Below are 16,752 nucleotides of genomic sequence, written 5' to 3' on the forward strand. Positions count from 1 at the left end.
TTTTTAATTTGATATTTTAGCATGTAATCGAACCTTTTTTTAGCAAAATCATTGCCAAGTTAAGGTATGTCTTCCATCATAATCAAGTTTTAGTTTATTTGTGGATGAAATTTTGGATGTGGCTTAGTACGTAGGGTATTGACTATTTTATTTTTTAATATAATTGATAGAAAGGTGATATGTAGTCAATATAAAAAAATGTGATGACAATTGAGTAGAAGGTAATTGAAATTTTAAACGGATATGAAATTACTAAGTAGGATAAAAAGGTTGAATTGTTATGGTTTATTGTTGGTATTAGATATAGATATTTGTTATAGTATGTGATTGAGTATAAAATGAAATATAATCTGATAAGAATTTAGAATATATATTATGTTGTTGAGATGATCGAAAATTATGAGACGTAAGACTATATGCTTTGAATTTTATTAGATCAAATTAATTATGAATATAAGATCAAATATTTATTCGATGCATAACATGATGTGAATCATTGGAAATTTTCTTAAGGACTCCATATATAGAAATGTAGAATTAAAACTAGAAAATAAAACTAGATAATAAAATAGAACTATAAATAGAGTTTATAGAATAAAATGGAGATCATGGGATTAATAGGAGTTGTATATGATAAAGAAATAAGTCAAGAGGCTCTCTGCATTAGTTGGAAAGGGAGATAGTATATGAATAGTAAATGAAACATATGATATTAAATGGGTTATACGTGGATTATATGAAGATAATTGTGTGGATTATATGAAGATAATTGTTTGAATTGAATCATAGTCGATAATTAAATGGTAATGGTATTTTGTAAATTGGAGTGCATTTAAATATGGTTGTGTCCCATGCTTGGTTCATTTAGTGTGTATAATTGGTATGACATACTACTGCGGTGGTGCTACATAAAATAAAAAAAATGTGATGTTCCTCATAGGGACTATACGATATGGTGTGACTTTCGCCTTATATGGGCTAAAGCGCCCGTTGTTGGGCTATATGTGGCTTTCGCCCTATACGGGCTATATGCGCCCGCTATTGGGCTATATGGTATGACGCGGCTTTCGCCCTACACGGGCTATATGCGCCCGCTTTTGGGCTATATGGTATGACCGGCTCTCGCCCTATACGGGCTATATGCGCCCGCTAATGGGCTATATGGTATGACATGGCTTTCGCCTTATAAAGGCTGTAAGTGCTTGCTATTGGACTAAATGGTTGTTGTTGCGTACCTATATTTATACTGAACATGTTAATCAATTTTATGTGACTTCATGCTTGGATATAGGTGCAATATGTGTGACAAGCAATGACTGTGGGATATGGTTGAGAATTATATATGTCGTGTGAGTCAATGTCATACTATTCAATCCAACTAGGGCTGATCCAGACATATTTATAAGTAAATTTATTACGATATTTTTATGATTGTAAATTGATTTTTAAATTACCACGTTTATAGTACCAGAACTGCAACGTTATCTATTTAATTTGGTTGCCAAATGAGTAGAGGGCGTTACATTAGCAATGAACATCCTACAAAGATGTAACGACCCGCTAAGCCGATATTATTAAGAGACTATAATTTTAACTCGATTATCTAAGTAAGTAACTTTTATGTGATTAAATCCAAACTACGATAGATTGTCATTGTTGTTTGTTTTGACGTTAGGCAAGTTAATAGAAAACGTAAATATATTACAACTATAAGAATTTAATAATTTTAAATAAATAAATAAGATCCCAAAAATCAAAATAATAAAAATGTCTGATACATCCATAAAATTCCAGCAAAAATTTAATACATCCTTCGTTCTAAAAGAAGACCGGGAACTACAACGCGGACAACCACGAGCTGGAAACGGGTTCTTCCCTACACCAAATTTAACAATAGTAAGCAAATGCATATTTTAAAGAAGTAAATAAGGCAAGATGGAGGACAAGGCAGATTTGAAAAGCTATACAAATCCTAGCAAATCCTAAAATATCGTTTTTTTTTAGCTACTTTTAATGCAGCATTTAATGCTGTATCATACAGCCATATCTCAAGTGTCAGGAGAATTTTGTGAGATAGGATTATGTCTGCAACTTGTTTTTCCTCCTCCTAAATATCATCCATCCCTTTCACTTGCCCCACCTCATACAAAAATTATCTCATCTCCAAAAAAAAAAAAAAACAGTAAGAATCCCTCCACTGCAGGAAGAGGACGTCCACCTCATAGAGGACAAAGTCTAAAGCAACCACTCATTCTCTTCTTCACACCACAAAAGTAAGTACCATCTAACACCTCACTCTTTCTTCACATATTGCAACATATTACCAAGCATGTCTCTGCCAACATATGAACTTAGTACCCATTACTATAGAACACCAATTTAGCATTTATAGGTATTTCATATGAACAATTTAGCAAGGACATAGTATCTATAACATTCCAAGAAACACAAGAATAGCAAATTTTTTTCATACGAAAATATGAACTTAGCTTGAAATGATATAGGAATCTGTCGAAGAACTTCCGGCAACGAGCTCGGCACTCCGTCGCCATCGATGGCAGCCACGCTCTAAAATCACAACTGCCCTTTTTATCTTTTCCGTGAATCTGGAAAATTTGGAATATAATTAACAGAGGTTTATAAAAAAAAAATGTACTTAAAATATAAACCTTAAATAAGAAAAAAAAAAAGAGAAAGAAAGCAATAATGGAGAAGGGGATGAAGGGTCGACCTTCCGATGCCCTCACCTGACAGGAATCGGCGTCGACGGCGACGGGGCGCGAACCCTCTGCGACGGCGAACTCACTGCGGCGGCGGACCCGCAACGGTGGTGGCGGTGTGGCGAATCTGCACAGAGAAGGAGAGAGGGAGCACGTAGGCGGCGAACCCCCGGGAAGAGGACGATGAAGCCGCCGCCCGTGCATGCACGGCGGCGGCGGCGAATCTGGACCAGCAGGGGGTGGCGAGCGACTGAGAGAGAAGAGAGAGAGAGAGAGAGAGAGAGAGAGAGAGAGGCGCGGCTGGAGAGAGAGGCGCCGCCGGAGCGGCGGCGCTGGCGAGCGGCGGCGAAGTGGCTGGCGGCGGCAGGGTCAGGGAGTGAGAGAGAAGGTTGTTCTTCGAATTGTGAATTGGAGGAGGAAGATGTTGACTTAGTAATAGGTAGGTTTAGTTTTGGGCTAGTTTTTAAAAATGGGCCAACATTTATTTTTTTTTACTTGGGCCAAGGGGGTGAGGAAGTTAATTTTGAGCCCATCTGCTTGTGAATTATTTTGGTGCAGCAGAAAATGATTAGGGAAGGCCCAAATTCGAATTTAATTTAATTTGGGCCTAAAATGAAATGTTTAAGAAAGACGGGATATTTTAGTTGCTTTCGAGTTATTAAAATTTTACGTAAATCTTGTAGTGACGTATGGAGTATCAAATTAGTTGGAGCCGAAAATAGCTAACGGACTAGTAATAAATAATGTAAGTTTTAGAAACTTCTTAATAAATAATAATACTAATAATATTACTAATAAACATAATAATAAAAGAATATATTACAATAATAATAATAATAATGATAATGATAATGATAATCATAACTTTTATAATAAAGTTAAACCTTGAGTTGTTACTTCTCATTTAATTAGTTAGTTTAAAACTAAAATAGTCTTTTTCCTATTGTGATGTTTTAAAAAGGGTACGTTCGCAAGTAAAGTCGGAACCAAAGAATCAAGTTAAGGAAACTAAGCGATCACGGTGAGCTCTCTTATACTAAAAATACAAATTGTATTTTTATGAAAACACGAACACATGTTCGTGATGCTTAATGATGTTGTCTTGCCATAAATGTTTTGTGTATGATGCCTATCTGTTGGCTACGCCAAGGGAATTATGAATGATGATATATAAGTCGAATTCGGGTCCCGGTGAGGGTGGTGTCCCCGCTCGGACTAGTGTACACGGGAATCCTCTGACCGTGAACGGCAGAGAAGGTGACCGTGGAAGGTGGCCACCTTCCCGGCACATGGAAACCTCTGACATGATGGGCAGAGAAGGTGACCGTGCGAGAACACCATCTCGATGGCACAATGTGATCAGATATGGCGAAATACAGGAAAAAGGGACTGCAGTTCAATGTGAATATTTTTAGTAAGCTCGGGTCTTTTCAATAAAACCCCCGAGTGTTACTGTGACGATGGCTTGACAATATTTTCAAATGTATACTTGTATTTTTTTTTCGGCAATGTGTTCACTGAGTACTTTTGTACTCAGCCATGCATATATTTCTAAATGTGCAGGTTGAGTCGTAAAAAGGGGGAGGAACAAGTGCTGTGGAGTGCAAGCTAGTAGCTAATTAAGAATAAAACTCTCGGAGGTTCATGTCTTCACACATGGACCGCGTTCTTTTGCTTCCGCTGTGTCGGTTAAGAGGCAGTGCCTACTTTATGTTTGACTCTGATAATCATAACTTGTATGAACAACCACTCGATCTTGCATGATCAAGTGTATTTTGTTATAAGTATTTCTCTATTTTGACGTTAATTTGTGTGTCTCGTTCCACTTGGCCTTATTATTTTCTTTTCTTTTTCCCCTAAATTCTATCCCCGCTTCTTTTAATCCCCCTAGTCACGTTTCCCCGAGTTATGCTATCCTTAGCTAACCTCGGTCGTGACAAAAGATATGCGAGTGAAGTCAATAAATATAGACTTTACAAAGCTAAGGCCATTGTTGTAGAGCTCTTAAGAGGATCAATTGAAGAACATTATGGTTTACTCAAGAGTTACATAGCTGAACTAAGAAGAGTTGATAAAGAGGGCAGATTTGATTTGCTTTTGGATAATGTGGATGCTTTCAAAGGACTGTACATAGGCTTTAGTTCGCTGGTGAAAGGCTTCAAGATGAGTTGCAGGCCTTTGATTGCACTTGATGGCTGCTTCTTAAAGACTTTCTTGGGTTGAATTTTAGTGAGTGTCGTTGGACAGGATGGAAACAATGAAATATATCCGATTGCTTGGGCTATAGTTGAGGTAGAGAATGAGCAATGTTGGACATGGTTTCTAAAGTGTATCATTGAAGATCTTAAAATTGCAAATGGAGCGGGATGGACATTTATTACTGATCAACAAAAGGTATACATTTATGATTTATTTCTGTTATTAACTAAAATTTTTATTAATTATTCTAAATGTTTGAATTTGCAGGGGCTTACAAATGCAGTCAATACTTTAGCGCCGCTTGCTGAACACAGAAATTGTGCGCGCCATGTGTACATGAATTGGAAGAAGGCACACAAGGAACATGATCTAAAGAAACAATATTGGAAGGCAGTTAAGAGCACCTATATAGAGAAATTCAAATAAGCCATTCAAGAAATTAAGGTAGAGAGTCGAGATGCTTATGAAGACTTCATTAGCAGGGATACAAAGAAATTTTGTAAGGCTTTCATTTCCACCTCTGCATGTAGCGACGTGATTACTAGTAACATCGCAGAGTCATTTAATGTCTTTATTGTTGAAGCTAGAGGCAAGCATATAATTCACATGTTTGAGGAAATTAGGTGCACTCTAATTACACAACAAGTAAACATGTTACATACCATGCGAAATGTGCAAGGAAGAATTTGCCCCAATATTGTGAAAATGATTGAAAAGTTAAAGTTTGATAGTCGAGAACACAAAGCACATCCTGCGTTAGGTGGAAAATTTGAGGTTCACTTTGAGGATGATAAGTTTGTTGTGAATCTCAGGGATCGTACATGTACATGTAGAGTTTAGGATTTGACAGGAATACCGTGTGTTCATGGTGTAGCTTGTATAAGGTTAAAAAATGAAGATGTAACTACCTTTGTCAATGATTATTATACAGTAAGCAGATATCTTGAGGGATATAGGGTGGGATTAGAACCCATTAGGGGTCAGAGAATGTGGCCCGAGGTAGAAGAAACCACTGTCAAGCCTCCAGTGATAAGAAGAATGCCTGGTCGACCCAAGAAAAAGAGAAGAAGAGCACATGAGGAAAAAGATCCTAAATTTCCTAAAAAAAGAGGACAGGAGTGAAAATGACTTGCCAAAAATGTCACCAACAAGGGTACAACAGTAGGGGATGCAAGAACGATCCAGTTAAAAAAATGCCTAAAGAAAAGGTAGTGAAGTTTCCTATAGTACCTTTATATAACTATATTAATTGCTATATTTCTATATGATTCACTAGGGTAAAAGGGAAAGGCTTGCAAAGAAAATTCCACAACAAGATAGCTTAGCAGGCTTGAGTTGAGGAACACGAAAAGAGCTTCCACAAGTGTCGATCTCTGCAAATGCTCGTCAAATGAAGGAAAGGGCATTAGCTAGGAAAGGAGTTGGAGTAATTGGTTTTGAGGAGAGTGGAAACATTTATACGAGGGTATATTGATTAAACTTAAGTTGTTTTGTTAAAGCTCATTTTTTAAAAATTTATGTGATATTCTGACATAATGTATATGATGCAGATGTCTTCTCACAACAAGGTAACGCATGTGAACAAGGCGATTCTAAGCACGTCAAGTTCTAGGATTCGAAGCAATGTCGTTAAAGTTCGTTCAACACAAGGGAGTCATAACGCACCAACACCTGGGAACAATGATTGAATACAACTTTTTAGGAAAAAGTTGTAGTCCTTTTTGTTAATTTTTGGTGATATTTGTTTTGTGAAATTGTAGAATTTGGATGGAAAAATGATGAACTTTTTAAGTGCCGTGGAATGATGGAGAAATTTGAATGAAAAATGATTAATTGATTTTAGTTTTCAGCTCTAACTTAGTCAAATTATAATAGTGTTTTGGTTGTGTTAGGAATATTTAATTGAATACTAGTTTATAGAATGAATAGAAATGTACTAGCATCTTACTAATTTGAGTATTCTTTATGCGTGTTTACTGTGAAGGTTAGTGAGTTGAACACTCAGTTTGGTGATATTTGTTTTGTGAAATTGTTGAATTTGGATGGAAAAATGGTGAATTTTTTCAATGGAATGATGGAGAAATTTGAATGGGAAAATGATTAAATGAATTTGAGTTTTTGATGATATTTGTTTTTTGAAATTTTTATGATATTTTGCGAGGAACATGGAGACATTTAATTTAGCTAGAAAAGATTGGGAAAATGCCAGAAAGTTTTATTTGATTTGGGGAAATATCAGAAAGCTTCATAAGTTCAGGGGAAAAAGCAGAATATCTCAAATGTTTGTGTATTTACAAGCAAATTACCCCATTTCACAATAAACGACGTCGTTTTGATTACCAGCGATTCTGCCATGTTGGCACTTCCGGTGAACACCTCAGCTTTAATTTGGGGAAAAATTATATTTGGGGAAAAATAAAAAAGTCCAAAGTTCATGCATTTATATTCAAAAAACAAAGTTCGGGGGAAAGGCAGAAAAAATTGAAAGTTCGTGTATTTATATGCTAATAACCCATTCCACGCTAATAACCCAAATGAATTCCGGATGTAAAAACTTAAAATTCTTCTATTGAGAACGGTAAGGATTTTTTTTTGGCGTGTGTGTTTGTTTTTGTCTCTCTGAAGACGTGAAATAATATACTCCATTTGTAATCATTTCTTGCTCAAATTATAAAAGAGCCATGCATTGATGCATGAATAAAAATGTGGCCGTATAAAGTAGTGGAAGATTACGTGTAGATAATTTATTAAGTTCATTTAAATACAAATAATTTTACAACAGGTTTTTAATTGTATAAAATAATTAAGTAAATTGAATTAAATTACAAATACTAAACTAACTTTAGATATGCAAAAATATATGTAGCCTTACTGTCAGCTTGTCTCGCTGCTCCACCACCATATCTCATCGCATTGCTGCTCGCCTACCTCACCAAATCTCATTGTGGTGTGTTGCAGCAGTTATTGATTTTCTTCAAATCAAGTTTTCTGAATTTATTGTTTATGTTCAAATTGATTTTGTTTCTATCCTAAATTAAGGTCTTGCTCATTTTTATAGGACATTTCTAAAGATTTAAAATTTAGAGGGAACATTTTTTAGGTCCACGAACTTTGCCAAAGTATCATTTTAGGTTCGTGAACTTATTTTAGGTCCGTCAATTACAAGTTAATATCATTTGTGGTATTTTGAACTTTTTCTGAACGAAAATGCCCTTAAGGTCTTCAAATGACAATTTGGACAATTCTTTCGCCACTCATCTTGCGCCAGAAGCCTATAGTCCAACAATTTTTAACAACAAATTTTTATAATTAAATTCAATTTGGATGGTAATTGATCTTCATTCTGAAATTCATATAAATAATACTCCAAATGACCATCCAAATTAATAGCTATCTAATTTCAAGACAAATAAACTAAATATAATTCACAAATCACCTATAGTAAGTTCTTAAAATGCAGTTTAGATTGAAAAAAAAATAAAGTATCAAGTCCCAATTCACTATCCCTAATCCAAGCCCCCTAGCTCAAGTGGTTGAGTTGGGCGGCAAGGATACCGCGTCATCTTGGAGGTCTCGAGTTCGACTCATGGATGTCGCAACTTAGGATTAATTTCCCCTGTGGGCCTTTACAAGGCTTGTTGCCTTGGGGCTTGGCAAGCTTACGAGCCTGAACCCGAGCCATGAGGGTGGCGATCGGTTTCTCCTAGCCATGAGGGTGGCAATGGGGAGGGGCTAGGTAGCTTGCCGAATGTATCTCGAACTCCTAAAAAAAATTCACTATCCCTATATAATTGGTCATCTAATAATTGAAAAATTAACACATAGTACTATTTTTACGGCAAATTTTAATTATATTTAAATTCAATTTGGATAGTAATTGAATTAAATAGTAGTAAAAATAAATTGTTGCACTCTAGGTGTTTGACGCAAGATGAGTTGCAAAGAATTGTCCAAATTGCCCTTTGAAGGCCTTATGGGCATTTTCGTCCAGAAAAATTCAAAATACCTCAAATGATATTAACTTGTAGTTGCAATCTAAAATGATATTTTCAAAGTTCACAGACCTAAAATGATATTTGACAAAGTTTATAGGACCTAAAAAGATATTCCCTCTAAAATTTATTTGTATTATCTCTCCGTCATGTGTATTACACTCGTTATCTTGCCCGAATAATCTTAACATTTTCTAATTAATGAATAATTATTTCAAACTCTATTTTTGTTAAATCTATGTCTAATTCTACTTTTGATATATAGCTTTTGACGTTAAAATAATTTTTTACAATATGCTTCAAATATAATAAACAAATTTGATGTTTTCGTCCAAAACATAAGTCAATGGTATTTCTGCAAATATAGTTCCAAAACTCTCTCTTTATATTACTAAGTATAGATACAGATTCTATTGTAGATAATGAATAAATACAGTATATAATTTTGTATACAGTCCAGGAGTCAATACTTTAATCTGGATTTATAAATGTTAAATTACTTTTGATGAGTTAGATTTAACGATGGAGTAGGAATAAGAGAATTAGATATGGAGATTTATTAATGTTTGTTTTAGGATTTAAAATATTGTAAGGGGTAATTTAGTACTAAAACAATATGATTAATAATAAAATCGGTTCAATTATCACCGGTTTGGTTCAATTATTAAATTAAAGGCATTCTGTATGCAGAGACGTTTTATCTTTTCCCAATAGAGAATTAAAGAAGGTGGAGCTGCTGAATTTGGAAGTGGTGTTTTCCACAAAATTGAGAGTTGAGACTCAGCTCAGACAACATTGGGTCGTTGACAATGTCTGTTATTTCCCGCGTTTATCAAATAAAATATGTGATTCCAATGATTCTTTATACTTTGCTCCGTCCCAACTTCATCTCTTTCTTGTTCAATTCACCTAACAACTGACCCATTCAATTCCCTCTCATCAACTCATACGTACCTTTTCAACTCCCTCTCCCTCTAAACCTCGTTTTTCTCTTTCATCTCTACCATTATCAGCCATGATTCCCACCCGCCTTCTCCTGCCCTTTGCCCTTCTCCCAATCTGCCTCTGCCAATCCCTCCAAGGTCACTATAATTTCATTATTGGAGTAGTTTTTTTTTCATCTGATTTGTGATAAATTGTGATTCTTGATTGATTTTGGACATGCCTCTTTTCGCAATTTCGATGGAATTTGATCTCACTATGCTTTTTTTTTTTTCTGTTAAAAATCGGACCTTTATGCTTCCTCTAGGGTTTCACTTTCAACTAGTGTTTGGTTAAGTATTTAAAATGATTAACTGTAAATAATGCATTTTTTACAAGAAATTTCACCCTTTCTGTGATATCACTTTCAAGTATTGCAAAAGATTTTAAGGGGTGTTAACTTTGGACAAATTGAAAGGCAGTAAGGTTTTTTGCACGTTTCAAAAGTGTTGTTAAAATTGCAAAATGGATGAAAGTTCATGTAGTATTAACCCTATTGAAATGAGAAATTATTGGATTTATGTATGTATGTTTTTTTCAGGTGTCTTGATTGACTGTGGTGCTGATGTTGGATCGGTGATTGATGGCTTGGAATGGCTGCCGGATTCCGGCTACATATCAGCAGGGAGTTCCAAGTTCATTGCAAGAGAGGGTCTGGTCCAGACACTCTTCACCGTCCGATCGTTCCCTCTCTCAAACAACGTTTTCAAGAAGTTCTGCTACGAGATTCCTGTGGATAGAACCAAGAAGTATCTGGTTAGAACAACATACTACTATGGTGGAGTGAATGGCTATGCCAATCCACCGGTGTTTGATCAGATTGTGGATGGGACGTTGTGGAGGGTGGTGAACACAACCGAGGATTATTTGAGTGGGGAATCGTCTTACTATGAAGGTGTCTTTATGCCTACCGGGAAGAATCTGAGTGTGTGTGTGGCTGGGAACACCTACACGGATTCAGACCTTTTATATCTGCTCTTGAGGTTGTGCCTTTGTGGGATCAGTTGTATAATTCCACAGATTTTAGGGCTCATGCTTTGAGCTTGGTGGCTAGGCATAGTTTTGGATATGATGGACCTGTTTTCGGGTGAGTACTTGACTTCTTTTCTGCGTTTGTTTTTTTTGAGTTTTTTCATGAATCATAGTAGTTTAGTAGTGAAATGGTGTTTTTGGTTGTGTTATTGAAATATTTTATATGAGATTGCTGATCTTAGTCTTGTTGTATGTGTTATATTTGATTAGGAATATAATTGAAGATTTGATTATTGAACAAATATAATATTCAGGTGGATGGTGGTGTTTTGGTGATAGTTCTTGAGTTCTCTTATTATCAGCCTTTCTATGGTAGAAATTATATGTGATTTCTGAAATGAGTGAGGAATCCTTTGAGGTTGAAGCATTGATTCTATTGAACAAATAGAAATTTGTAGGTGGATTGTAAATATGTGCTCTGATCTTTACATTGTCCTAGTTTTAGTTAGAATAGGAATTATTGAAACTACATTCTTGATTTTGCATAATTGGGGTTTTCAGTAATAGTTTCATAAATTCAACAATATTTACTTCACAGTGTTTTAACGCATTCATTTCCCTTGCTAAACGTATGCATACGAACTTCACCAGATATCCCGATGATCAGTTCAATCGCTATGGCAGCCGTTCGGAGCAGATGCATTCCCCCTATCAAATCCACAAAACCTTGCCGTTTCTGGCATCTGGAACTTCCTCCCCAGAAAGTGTTTCATACGCGACTGTCAAAGAGCCTGGTCGAGCCTCTGACGCTGAACTGGCCCCCGGCCCTCTACCTGGTGGAGTAAACTACTCCATTGCCCTTTACTTTGCTGACGATCATGCCTCCGACTCAAACAACTCTAGGGCGATGGACATAACCATAAACGGTATCCCTTATTACCGTAACTTGATCAGAACTCCAGTTGGTCTTGTTGTGTTTTCGAGCCAGTGGCCTCTTGCTGGAATCACGAATCTGACCTTGACTCCTGCCCCCGGCTCGACTGCCGGTCCTCTGATCAATGCTGGAGAGGTCTATCAAGTGCTTCCCTCAGGAGGGAAGACCCTCGCCCGTGATGGTATCATCCGCTCCTATGCAGTAATCCGTATATCAATGCTTATGTTGCCCCATATCTTCGACTGAGATTTCGTTTTTTTTTTAAATTTTATCACAGTGATTGCTATGATAGACTTGAGAAATCATTTCCACAATGCTCCAGCGGATTGGAGTGGCGATCCATGTCTGCCAAGTCGATATACATGGACTGGAGTCACTTGCTCCTACGGACCTAGAATTCGTATACTCTCTCTGTGAGTAGGATCTTACTACATACTGTATATGTTTAGCTCGTCTTCACTCGTCTCCCTTGATAATCAAACAGTCAACCTTCTAGCTTACTCCTCTTTTCCCCGATCGCTGCACAGGAATCTGACGAGCATGGGGCTCGCAGGATTGATCTCACCTCGCATTTCTAGGCTGACTGCACTGTCTAGCATGTGAGTGAATTTTCTAAATCCACAGTTTTTATCCATGTGTGCCTGTCTTCTTGTTCTTGGGACACTGATGCCTTCTCGTTTTCGACAGCTTGCTGGGAAACAACAGCTTGTCAGGAACCATTCCAGACCTCAGTTCATTGAAGGCACTGCAGAATTTGTGAGTGAAACTCAGCACATTTAGATTGTGTGTTCCTTTTCGGTCCTCAAGTCTAACACGAACCGTTTCTGTTTCAGGCATCTGCTGGACAATCGTCTAGGTGGAATCATTCCTCCGTCTTTGGGGACCTTGCAGAACCTTCGCGAAGTGTAAGTTTGAATCCCACCAACGTGTAAATCTCTCTCGAAAATACTGGAACTAAATCTGATTCTGGTTCCCGTTGCACAGCTTCTTGCAGAACAACAATATAACGGGTCAAGTTCCGCCCAATCTAACTGGAAAAGAAGGATTGACACTGAGGTAACTGTCTAGTCGAGCTGATGGCTGCCCCTTGCCTTTCTACCACGCCCCCGCCCTGATCAATCCTACGTGTCTTTTCTTATCCAGGTACACGCCGGGGAATCCTTTGCTGATTCCGCCACCATGAGATCATCACTCCACCAACGTTCGCCTCCGCAGCATCTCAAGCGAGATCAAGTCGTCAAGCTGGTTTGAAACTGCGATGATCAGATCGAATGTACATGATTTTTCTTTTCTGTTCTTTTTTTTGTAAAAAAAAGATGAATTGTTTGAATGTTTTGATGATGTTTTTGAGCAGAGTCTTAGGATTGCTAGCCATATTTTGAGCACATAGTAAGCTTCTCAAATCTCAATCAACCTTGTAAAATTAAAAGAAGAATATACTACAGCTGTTTTTGTGATAATGATTGATTAATTATTGTTTATTTTAATTTATTCGGTTTATGATTTTTAGTTTACTTGGTAAAATTGCATTGACAGGTATGGGCTGCATTTACATAAGAACATCTGCACCGTTGCTCTTCCGCAAGAGCAGCTACCGTGCTCACCGCTGCACTCTTGCTGTTGGCACGGCTGTGCTCGATAGCAAGAGTACCGCCGTGCCGACGTGACATACTCTGATTGGCCGTTGGTTTATCATTTTTTATAAAAAATCTGAAAAAATTCAGATTTAATAAAAAAAATATTTCCGACTTCCTAGTAAAATATATCCATTGTCTCCACACTTTTAATTTAATTTTTTCATTATTTTTATCCAAAATTCACACTTCTTCTATAAATACCTCCATTTCAACACAAAAAATCACACTACAACCAAACAACTCTTTCAACCTCAATTTTTAGGATTTTAATTATGTAATTTTTAATTTTAGGATTTTAATTATGTACGTTTTTTATTTTTAGTAATTTGTAATATTATTTCGGGTATTTTTAATATATTTTAATATTGTGGAAATGTTTTTAGTAATTGAAGTATTTAAATTGAATAATAGAATGGTGTGACCCTTGAGCATGTTCTTGCGGAAGAGTATAAATGTGGATGTTATGCTTTTGAGGAAGAGCATAGAGTAAAAAATGAATAAAAGTGGGTCCGGTCCCACATCAATGCTCTTGCCAAATAGCATGGGTGTGGATGCTCTAAGGACAGTGTAATATTTTAGTGTTTTGCCGTTTCGCGGCCAAGTATGTTAAAAAGATATTCACTCTGTTATACAAAATTATTTAGTTTCGTTATTTTTTTTTAGAAATTAACAAAAGTATTTTATATTCTTTTCATTGAGATGCCATGATATAATTTAAAGCAATAAGTTGATTAATAGAACATTGTTAAATCTCTACTAAAAAAGTGATTATATATGAATAACATACACTACGGCCATCCAAAGTAGTTAGGACATTTTTTTGGGCCCAAAATTAAATAATTGATTGGATAATAAATAAAGAAAGATGAAGAGAGAGTAAAGTAAAAATAGAATAAAGTTTTTTAAAATGAAATGACTCACTATCTTAACATACCTTGAGACGAAGAGAGTTATATGGTTTGCTGGTCGATTAATTGGTTGTTCGCATTGAGCCGTTGCTGCGAGATAATATTGTGATATTAGTCAGGGATGATCTGGTGGATATAGGATATATAATCTCTACTGTGCGTTGTATATATATTAGTTTGTAGGTTGTTTAGTGTGTTGATAGCGCTGATAGATGATTACGATGAAAGTGGCTTACGATGTGCGGGAATTTCGAAGAAAATGGATGGCCGGGTATGACGACACGACACCATCCAAAAGATAAAAACACACTTTGGCTTTAACTGCTCAACATCCGTCCTCCCCATCGCCGCTCAACCTGCACATTAAGAAAAAACATGCAGGGCTGAGTACTTAAGCACTCAGTGGACACACGCAAAACAAAGTTTGTCATGCCATAACAGTGTAACATTGGGGTTTTTGAGTATAATGAAAATAACCCAAGTACACAAAACACATTTCATAAATTCGACTGCGCAGTCATTTTCCGATATTGCCACCCTTATTCCCTCAATCATACACTATCTGATCCAAACCATGACAAGGGGCGTGGCCACACCCCAGGTCATCTAGACCGGCCAACTTGCTCTCAGATGGCACCCAGTCTCGTGTACACTAGCCTGAGGGTTCGCAGCCCAACAGACCCGAATTCGATTAAACATATGTGGTAAACCACTTCAGATAGGGTTCAAAACAAAATAATTGGCAAGACAAACAGTTCACCTCCATAACATTTCCGGAACAAAGTCCGTATTAAAGATAACCCACATAAAAGTAGGGTAGAAAAGCCCACCTCGATTGCTTAGCTTTAAAACAGTTCCTTCAACCACACTTTCCTCGAAAAAGATCACCCTTTTGAAAGATAAATAATATCATGATTAGAGTCAGGGTAAACGAGGTTTTAAACGACAATGCATGATTCCTACGTGGACGACTTCAACATCTAGCACGTTACACGTACATACACTTAACAACATATTACAAAACAAACACACAAAGCCACACGTTCAAAACACACCCCGCACGCAAACGACGTACCCAAAACGCGCACACGACACACGAACACAGCACTCCAAGCCCTGGCATACCTTACTGTGCAACGGCTCACTTGGCTCGGAAAAGGTTCGGAAAAAGCTCGGAAAAAGGATCGGCGTCTCGGCCTGGCTCGGTGTCTCGGCCGCCTGGCTCGGCACTCCTCGGCCGACCGTCTCGCCGCCTGGCTCGGCACCTCGGCCGACCATCTCGGCCGCCTGGCTCGGCACCTCGGCCGCCTGGCTCGGCACCTCGGCCGACCGTCTCGGCGCCTGGCTCGGACCACCTCGGGCCGACCGTCTCGGCCGCCTGGCTCGGCACCTCGGCCGCCTGTCTCGGCACAGCTCGGCACCTGTCTCGGCACAGCTCGGCACTGTCTCGGCATAGCTCGGCACCTATCTCGGCACAGCTCGGCACTCGGCCGACCATCTCGGCCGTCCGGCTCGGCACCTCGGCCGACCGTCTCGGCCGCCTGTTCGGCACCTCGGCCGACCATCTCGGCCGTCCGGCTCGGCACCTCGACCGACCGTCTCGGCCCCTGCTCGGCACCTCGGCATCTTATGCTCGGCACTCGGCCGTCTGTTCGGCACCTCGGCCATCTGTTCGGCCACCTCGGCCGCTGGTTCCGTGTACACTCACTTTCCTTCAACTTCCGATTCTCAAACCCTATACGACATTCCCACACGCATTCTACGTCCCAAAACACACCCAAACACCTGGGATCATCCCTTCAAAACTTCCCACCAGCCTGCCCTAGGCCGGACCCTAGATCTCTCGGCCAACCCACACAAAACCTTGAGCCAAACACAGATTTTCCCGAGCCATCTCTTGGCCAAACACACCCACATTCATCACAAAAACATATCACTCAGAATCACGCCAAAAGCACATGAAAACATCTCCCAAACATACACACGCAGAACTGCGCAGTTTACTTGCAAAAATCATAATAAATTCATACGACATCCAAAGAGGCTGAAAATACACACCACACAGAAGACACACCAAAGTTATACAGTTAAAAATCGTACCAAAAGGAGGTCGTTTGCTCAGTCAAAAAGGGGTCGGAACCCACTGTCAGTTATCACCGAAAACATGTTCAACACAAGCACATAGCCACAAATCCTACTCAACATCTAACCCATCCAAAAACGTCCTATATGCATGAGTTTTCGAATTAAACAAGGGTTAGGGGTTACCTTCCCGGATGGTTCAAACGAAACGCAAAAGCTTTACTTCCTTTTCCGACTCCGATTCACGACGAAGGAGGGTATCCTTGAGGAATTCAAGACGGATGAGAGGGAGTGAATGAAAAAGATGAGAACCGAGAGGGAGAAGGA

General features: G+C 38.3%; 2 long non-coding RNA genes and 1 pseudogene across 2 annotated transcripts; 2 read left to right on the top strand and 1 right to left on the bottom strand.

Moving 5' to 3' along the window:
• Positions 1-1,716: 1,716 nt before the first annotated feature.
• Positions 1,717-3,165, bottom strand: LOC121806674. Its single transcript, XR_006051696.1, has 2 exons — positions 2,748-3,165; positions 1,717-2,606 (listed from the first exon to the last, which is right to left on the bottom strand). It is a non-coding gene; the product is annotated as an uncharacterized LOC121806674 (long non-coding RNA).
• Positions 3,166-3,677: 512 nt separating this feature from the next.
• On the top strand, positions 3,678-4,527 carry LOC121808101. Its single transcript, XR_006052108.1, has 2 exons — positions 3,678-3,741; positions 4,284-4,527. It is a non-coding gene; the product is annotated as an uncharacterized LOC121808101 (long non-coding RNA).
• Positions 4,528-9,620: 5,093 nt separating this feature from the next.
• Positions 9,621-13,010, top strand: LOC121806708 (annotated as a pseudogene).
• Positions 13,011-16,752: the final 3,742 nt, after the last annotated feature.

This window comes from Salvia splendens, chromosome 6 (assembly GCF_004379255.2).
Source record: "Salvia splendens isolate huo1 chromosome 6, SspV2, whole genome shotgun sequence".
Lineage (NCBI taxonomy): Eukaryota > Viridiplantae > Streptophyta > Magnoliopsida > Lamiales > Lamiaceae > Salvia > Salvia splendens.